Genomic DNA, 9,161 nt, shown 5'->3' on the forward strand with positions numbered 1-9,161 from the left:
TGATAGATAATAGATAGATAGATAGATAGATAGATAGACAGATAATAGATGACAGATAGATAATAGATAGATGATAGATGATAGATAGATAGATTTTAAGGAAAAAGAGAAGAGAAATAGATACATCATTTTCAAAGTTCTAATCAAAATTTCTTAAGCGGATTTCAGAGAATTACATACACACATATCTAAAAATCATCCTAGGAGCTCCTGGGTGGCTCAGTCAGTTAAGTTTATGATTCTTGATTTCAGCTAAGGTCACGATCTCAGTGGTTCGTGGGTTCGAGGCCCCCGTCAGACTCTGCTCTTATGGCGTGAAGCCTGCTTTGGGTTTTCTCTCTCCCTCTCTCTCTGCTCTTCCCCTGCTCGCTCTCTCTCTCTCTCTCTCTCTCTCAAAAATAAATAAATACAACATTTAAAAAATAAAAATAAATTAAAAATAAAAATTAGTCTACAAGAGTAAAAGGAACTCAAAATTATTTGAAGAAGAAGGTATCTGCCCTTCAATAGGTCAAGAATTACTGTAGGTCTCCCTAGGACTCAATGAAACTACCCCTCTAATAAAAATAAATAAATAAAAACTTCAAAATATCACAGAGATAGGAAAACATATATCTGCAGTAACTATAGTTTTGTAGTTCACAGTAGATTCGATCACCTATGTAACATGGAAATGATTCGACCTTCTTTTGAATTCTTGTTTAGAACCAGCTTAAATGGATAGTGTTGTTTGTAAAGCTCCCTAAGCATTCCTTGTGTTTAGTGACTGAGGAAAATATCACAGGCTAGTGAGGAGTTTATTCTAGGCCCAAGGAACTGCGTGAATTAATAAACCAGAAACCAGTCTGGAGCTCTTGTAACACCTGAGACATACAGGCTGTGTAACATCACACGGTGCTCTGAGAAGTTCCCCACACTTCCTTAAGTGTCCGACGCAAGCTTGCCTTGGGCAAGGCTAAGGTAACTGAAGTCCGTTCCTTCTTCAGAACGTGCATGGTGAATTGGAGAGGCCACATTCGTCCTGTGCATGGAACCCACCCTGGAAGAACAAATCAAAAGGCCCTTCAAATCAAAACTCCTCCTCAATAACAAAAACAACCACATTTTTAGATCCTCCATGCATCTCAAGGTAATTATGATATTGATGTTGTCCCAACTTGCAAAAATAATATTTAAAAGCTTCTACATGACGCGGTTCATCCTCCAGCATCATTTCCACTGTTCAGGAACATAGAGTCTGAATTACTTCGATGGGATATAGATGCTCAGTGTTTACAGATGAGGGGACCTAAAAATGAAGATTCTTACTCACCGTTTCACATTGACTCCCGGCCAAGAACGTATAGGAGCCCAGAGCTCCTGGAGCCGTGCGTTTGCTTGGACAAGGAAAGCGCGAGGAATTGTCACCACCTCCTGTAATGACTCCTGCCAGATGGCCACGGATGAAGACCAGATCGGTTTTGTTTGTCTCCTTTTCCTTAAACTTGCCCGTGTCATGTGAAAGTCAGGAGTCGGATTTTTTTAATTAGTTTCCATACTCTAGAACTAAAAGATAAATAGGAGAATGAAACCAATGACTGATTATACTTTTGAATTCTGGCATCCCCTCCTCTCCCCCCAGTCAGTAAAGGAGAAGAAACCAGTAGAAAGTTTGAATCATTTTTAACACCCCCTCCCAAAACCGGAATGCCTGTAACTTGCTTTCTGGTTAGGCTGCTTAATCCATCTGTATCAATAAATTCTAGAGACCGTGAAATTACAATCCCTTAGTTTTCCAAGTCCTCTTTCCTTATGTGAAGATTATTCATAAATGTAAGTACTCACTCCCAATCCCGTTAAGTATGAAATATTTTAATAGCTGATTTTTTTTTTGTTTTATCGCCTAGAATTAAATGGCTTTTTCACAAACAGAGTTAACATTTTGTTTAGCCAATTTTATGTTGTTTCACAGAAACACAGACGAAAGGCGGTGGGACTGGGAACGGAAGAGGGGTAAAATTGAAGTGTAGCCGAATTTAATATTGTAACTTATCACAAGGGAAGCACCCGGCTCTGGGCGGTAAAAGCAGCACAATGTGTCCATCTACGGATCAATATCCTTCGCTTCACTGGTGCCACTGTGATCAGAGATATTGAAGACCTCACATAGGAAAAGAAATATGGGGAGAAAGTTGGTAAGAAGAGTTAAGAGAGCAGGAAATGATAATTAAGCCAGTAAAGGTTGGAGGGGGGGGGGGGTTGGAGAAGTTGTTTTCTTATTTTTTTAACTTTCAAATCTTTAACTTGTGTAGTATTTTCTGCCGACAGCCAATGAAAGGTTAAAATTGGGCTGTTGCTACTGGAGAACGAAATTACTGATCGTTAGGAAAGTCCTCGGAAGCCCGGACACAAGGGTTCATCCCTCGGGGCAAAAGTTCCACCAGGGAAGACAGCCTTGCTGACCACCCTTCACCTCCATGTCATTTATTTTGCGACATCTTTCCAAATATACAAGCATCTGAGAAACTGGGGGTGCGGTTAGGTTGGGGATCAGGAGCTTGGGTCCCGGTGAAGGGGCCATACGACCTGGGGCGCTCTCAGCCTCGTGTCCCCCTCTGCCAGTAGAGGCTAGTAGAAACCCCACCCCCCTCCGCCACCCGTGGGAAGGACTCGATTAGCGCACTGCCAGCACTCAGCGACAGGACCGTCAGGAAACACGCACTCATTAAGCGTGAAATCCTTCTCTCCCGTCCTCCCCAGCCTCTCCTGTCCCCACCGCCCCCACAGGCTCATCGCTAGTCTTGTCCTGAGGGCACGCCAGAGGCTTGCAGAGAAATGGGGCCATGCTTCTCATTGACCTTTAACAAAAAGACTGCACCTTTGAAAAAGAAGAAAGAAAGGGCTTAGGCTACATTGATTCTCTTGAATATTTTCCTGATGAGATGAAGGCATCTCAAAACATCATGTGAGTTTTCAGCTAACTTATGGACATTTTTCTCCCCTAGAATAGATGAACTAAAAAAATTTAAGAGGTGTTTTTTTTTTCAAGTTTGATTTTTTTTTTTTTTTTCCCGAGAGAGAGACAAAAAGACAGAGCGTGAATGGTAGAGGGGCAGAGAGAGAGGGAGACACAGAATCGGAAGCAGGCTCCAGGCTCCGAGCGGTCAGCACAGCGCCGGACGCGGGGCTCGAACTCACGAACCGCGAGATCATGACCTGAGCCGAAGTTGGACGCTCTACCGACTGAGCCACCCATGTGCCGCTCAAGTTTGATTTTTAAAGCGATAGCTGAACATATGATGTTAACTATCTCTAAACTGTTTTGTTTTATATACTTTTCCTTTAGAATCTAATTCTGTCTCTCTCCTTGCGGTTTTGCCAAAAGGCTCATAGGTCACATGAATTAACGTCACAAAAATACCAGGATCAGGATATATGTAGTCACCACATGTCACAGTTAACAAAGAGGTAATTACGTGTGTCTCCGGTGACTTGGATCTTGCCTCTAAGTGACACGCTTGGATAGCACAGACGCTGTGACTTTCCAGAGGGAAACACCTCAGAAAAGGAGAGCCTCTGAGTTGGTGTCTCGGGACCTCCCACACTTCGTGTCTTCTGACGAATTCTTTATGTATGGGCACGATAGCAAGGCAATTGAAGAATGTCACAATTACGCTTACAATTTGCATTTTCTATTCGTCAACTCATTCACAGCCCAGCGCGTAGTTTTACTGACTCTAGGCTATGTTCTTTGGGATAGCAGGGTCCCAACTGAACCCAACATGGACCCTTCTCTAGGAAACACGGTAAAAAGGTGCATGTAAAAGTAACAATATCGTAAGATAGAAAATAGTGACCACTGAATCAGGACCTGGGAGGTATACAGAGATGTAGATGATATGTTTTGTTTATGTATTTCATGTCCGGAACAAACAACAACACATTATATTTAAAAAAAATTTTTTAAACATTTATTCATTTTTCAAATTTTTTTTTTAACGTTTATTTATTTTTGAGACAGAGAGAGACAGAGCATGAACGGGGGAGGGTCAGAGAGAGGGAGACACAGAATCTGAAACAGGCTCCAGGCTCTGAGCGGTCAACACAGAGCCCGACGTGGGGCTTGAACTCACGGACCGCGAGATCATGACCTGAACCGAAGTTGGACGCTTAACCGACTGAGCCACCCAGGTGCCCCAACGCATTATATTTTAGAGGCAAGAGTATTAAGAACATTCTGAGTACAAACAGAAGTGGCAAATCATGACATAAACGTAGAGCTAACCCCGGCCAAGACTACCTGCCTTCCCTATCGTTTTAAATAACGGGTTGATTACGGGAGCTACGCATCAGCTTACTTGAGTCTGCCGAGTTGATTCCAAGCATGTGCGTACGATGAGCATGTTTCCAAGTGCTTCTAATTTTACCTGGTAAAATACTATTTCCTGAGCCACCGTGGCCAGGCGTGAGGGCAGGAGAATAAAGTCTACACTGCAATATATATATGTTGCTTTTCTCTATGTCTACACCCTGCGTTTCCTTCCCCAGCAGCAGCACGTCACGGAAAGCCTATTGGCATTTGCGACCGCAGAAACCGCCCCCCCCAACAAACCCCAGCACCTGCCTGCCAGGTGAGCCACGACCTCTCCCAGGGCCACACCATGCTGGCCGTCACGGGGCTTCCCACGGCTAGCACGGGGCGGGTCACAGGGAGGTAGCTGCTATGGACTGGATTCGTTCGGTGTCAGGAAGTATTTAGGGTCTGGTTCCATGACTTGCGTTACCTAAGTCGCGATCGTAATAAAGATTTCAGAAAGTTCTTGAAGTGTTTGTTTTAGGGAAGGAAGGATGTAAGAACAATCAAGGTGCGACGAAATCGCTTTGGACTGATTCGCGAAAGAAAATCTGAGTCCAAAACGTTTGCGCTTGTTTTCTGCTCACTTACACAGCAGTGAGCGAGGTGGAGCTTTAGTGTGAGCTCTGCATTAGGACAGTCCGTGCAGGGCATCTGGGGGCTCGGTCGGTTGGGCGTCCGACTTCGGCTCAGGTCACGATCTCGCGGGCTGGTGGGTTCGAGCCCCGCGGCGGGCTCTGTGCTGACAGCTCGGAGCCCGGAGCTGCTTTGGATTCTGTGTCTCCCTCTCTCTCTGCCCCTTCCCTGCTCCTGATCGCTCTCTCGCTCTCTCACTCTCTCAAAGATAAATAAACATTTAAAAAATTTAAAAAAAGATTTTAATCTTGCTTCTGTTAAGATTTTTATCAGTGCTATAATTCACACTAAAGCGTGAAGGGCTGCTTACATTATGTCACACCTTCCTGGTGCGTAATCGAGATGACGGAATGAATGTCCGTTCGGTCTCAGCTAGATGGGGAGGCCGAGGTGACGCGGAGGGGACTCTGGAGTGTCTACACCCCATCTCCCACCCCTGGCCTGCTTATTCGACTCATGAGTCTAGCTGTATACTGACCTATAGCATAGGTTTCCTAGCGAGCTCCCTTTTTGAAAATAAGAAGCCACGAATATTCTTTTTGAAAGCGTTAATCTCTTCTTTATCCCACGTGGATTTTGCCTCAGCGGGGAAACCACTCATGTATTCTTACATTTCTGTTTATTCCTGCACGTCAGAGCAATCTTGGTAATCTTCGTGCCTTCTGGAAACTGAGGAGAGACTTTCTACAATGCTTTGAAGAAAGGAGAAAACAGCAACGTGGATAAGACGTGAGGAGGGTGTTGAAAGACGGTATCTTCGGGAATAACAATTAGGAACCCAATAAAACCCGTTTATCTCAGGTTTTCAATGAGAAAATAATTATTTGGTTCACAAAGAGACATTACCACTATGGGCCTGAGAAATCAGCTGTGTTTAGGGTGGGGATCCCCTCCTCTGAAGTTATTTTATGTGACAGTCTTCCAGAAGCCCCCATTTTCCATCACGAGAAATGCACTTCTTGGGGCCCAGGGTAGGACTTGGGGTGGGCGGGGGGAGCCATGGCGATGGTCAAACCCACAGGTACACAGCACACTCTTCTCCGAACAGCACTACGTGAGTGAGTTTTCAGATTGCTTCTGAACCTTCGAGGATGGCTGAAAGGAAGGTTCTGGGGGACTTTGAAGGAGAGTGGATCTGTAATGAGCAGGGAAAGAAAACAAAAGGCAAACATGTAAAGTTACACTGAGGCAACGTGGCAGAATGCCTCGGTTGAGGGGTTCTCCAGGGAAGGAAAGGAGGCCGACGCAACGGCCAGTTTGTCTCTGGGACTATTCTGTCTGCACCATTCCGGTAAAGAGGAAAATGAGGACACACAGAGTGCCACCCACATTCGGACAATGGCTTGCTTTCTGTTGGGGATTGCACGCATCCATCAGAAAGCAGGGGACGCTCACCCCAGTGTGTGACTCATGTCAGGGACACAGTGAATCCTTGTTGGGAGAATGAACAAAAGCATGAATACAATCATCTAATTTTAATTTTAGGATTTCCTGACATTCCAGAAAGACATTTTATGTTCTTTTAATGTAAGCAATAACACGTCTAGATGTGCTAGATTTTTTTTTACAGTCCCCAAAAATAATGCAGGAAAACAAAAGAGCAGGAATTAGGAATCCAAGCCAACTGTCACTATTTATAGCGCACTGAGAAATATCTCGCAGAACTCCTTATCAAGTGCTTTTTTTCTCCCCCCCCCCCACCCCCCACTGGAAGGATAACCTCTGATGGTCAAGGGAGTTGGAGGAAAGAACGAAAAATGATAAAATATGCAGACAGACTTAGAAATTCGGAGGAAAACCAGAGCAGGGAAAGGTATTTTAAAACAGTCTCTTCACCTAAATGGTAGATCAATCCAGTTGAAAAGTCATGTCCGTGGATTTCACAGTAACAGCAACAAACTCTGGGTTACAGAGCGTGACTTAGTGTCCTTTTGGAGAGATGCCGGGATTCGTCGCAGCGTCACTGGAACAGCCGTGCACACAGAATGAACCAGCCGAAGAACTCAAGGAACCCTGCTGTACTGCTCACAGATTTCAGTCACGTGGCTCCCCCATGAGAAGAGCGAATGGCAAGGGCATTGTTTGCCTGGTTTGCTGGCTGTGAGAGTTTAAAACCGCTTTGGAAAAATACACAGCACACGATGGGTGTGCTTTGTGATCGTCCTTGCCCGTAGTTCACTCGTTCCACAGATGTTTTTGAGAGCCCGTTACGTGCCAGGCGATGCGCAAGGTGCTGCAGAGAGAGCGCCAGGAACGTGCATCTCTGACCGCGAAGGCTTCGTGCGTGGAGGAAGGGGAGGGGACGAGGGAGGAATAAACATACAGAAACTAGAGATAAAATGTCCGGTCAGGCGAAGGGGGAAGGCAGAGGAAGCATTCGCTACTTTTTGCTACTTTTACTCTGTGGACGTGATTTTTCGGCCAAGCCTGAGGGAAGTGAGGAGTGAGCACTGAGGACACCTGGAGAAGAGGAGTCCAGGCTGAGGGAGCTGCCGTGCAAAGGCCCTGAGGCCAGCTTGTCCTTGAAGGGTGGAGAGAAGAACAGAGTCTCGGGTGGAGGAGGAGGGTGCAGAGGTCGTCGGGAGAGGACAATGCTGAGAGCGGTGTGATGAAGAGTCGGTCCCACGGACCCTGGGAGCCAGGTGAGGCCGCCAGGGAACCTCCCACAGCAGATCCTCTTAGGGACTCTGACAAATGTGGCTGGACAGTTCTAGATTTACTGAACATTGGAAAATTCACTTGCTCTACTTTTTTTTTTTAATACTTATGTTTGAGAGAGACAGAGCACAAGTGGGGGGGAGAGGCAGAGAGAGAGGGTGACACAGAATCCGAAGCAGGCTTCAGGCTCCGAGCTCTCAGCAGAGAGCCCGACGCGGGGCTCGAACTCATGGACTGTGAGATCATGACCTGAGCCGAAGTCTGACGCTTGACCAACTGAGCCCCCCAGGCGCCCCCACTGTCGCTACTTCTGACACCAAACGTGTGGGTTTTCCACACCAAGCAGTTTGTAAGTTCTCTGTAGGTACCAACTGACTGTCCTACAGTTTGACTCCAATATGCCGCGAAGCACCCAAAGTTAGTATAGACCACACAGGTGACGGGCTCAGTCCGAACATGGCCTCCATTTCACATTGCCGGTCTCAGTCGGGGCTCCCCAGGATACCCACACTTCTCTCTGAGTCAGCAACACGTCCCCCTTTCAGGTTCAGTAATTTGCTATCAATGCTCACCAAACTCAAGGAAACAACGTACTTACATTCACTGGCTTATAAAGAATACGATAAGGGATACAGATGAATGGCCAGATGAACAGGTACAGAGGGTGAATTCTGGAAAGGTCCTGGGTGCAAGGGCGTCTGTCTCCGTGGGGTTGGCGTCTCATCCCACCCCTTAGGGTGTGTTTAGCAACCTGAAGCTCTCCAAACCCCATAGATTGGGGATTTTGAGAGAGGGTTCGCCACGTAGGTAATGACCCAGTATTGACTCACTCTCTAGCTCCTTCTCCGCTCTCCAGAGGATGGGGTGGGGCTGAAATTTCCAAGCTTCTAATCATGGCTTGGACTTTCTGGTGACCAGCCCTCATCCAGGAGGTCGCCGAGTGTTGCTTTGTGACAACAAACGATGCTCCTATCGCCCAGGAGATCCCGGAGCTCTAGGTGAGACGCTCCTGTCTGCCCCAGTAGTCAGGGAAGTCAAGAGTTTGAGGAGTTCTGGGTCAGGAACCAAGGACGGGTAGCTCTACGTGTCTCTTACTGTGTCACACTTGCCCTTGCAAGGCTTCAAGAGCTAGGATTCTGCAACCCTCTGTCTCTGTTCAGCCTTCTTTTCTTAAGTAAATAATCAAGTTACATAAGCTCACACAGAAGAGCACCATCATCGATATTAAAACTGACCAGTTGGGGCACCTGGGTGGCTCAATCTGTTGGGTGTCTGACTTTCACACAGGTCATGATCTCACAGTTCGTGAGTTCAAGCCCCATGTCAAGCTCTCCCTCTCTGTCTCTGCCCTTTCTCTCTCTCTCTCCCTCTCTCTCTCTCTCTCTCTCCCCAAAATAAACAAACATTAAAAAAAAATTTTTTTAATTAAAAAAAAATAAAACTGACCAGTTGCATGAAACCAAAACCCCACCGTTATTACTTCCTGAAACAAACCATTCTAGAATAACACCTGGCGGAGTGCTCTAGAAATATA

General features: G+C 46.1%; 1 long non-coding RNA gene across 1 annotated transcript; it reads right to left on the minus strand.

Moving 5' to 3' along the window:
- Positions 1 to 789: 789 nt before the first annotated feature.
- On the minus strand, positions 790 to 8,536 carry LOC122223811. The gene is made up of 3 exons (XR_006204494.1): positions 8,226 to 8,536; positions 1,313 to 1,545; positions 790 to 1,039 (listed from the first exon to the last, which is right to left on the minus strand). It is a non-coding gene; the product is annotated as an uncharacterized LOC122223811 (long non-coding RNA).
- Positions 8,537 to 9,161: the final 625 nt, after the last annotated feature.

Source organism: Panthera leo, chromosome B4, assembly GCF_018350215.1.
Source record: "Panthera leo isolate Ple1 chromosome B4, P.leo_Ple1_pat1.1, whole genome shotgun sequence".
Lineage (NCBI taxonomy): Eukaryota > Metazoa > Chordata > Mammalia > Carnivora > Felidae > Panthera > Panthera leo.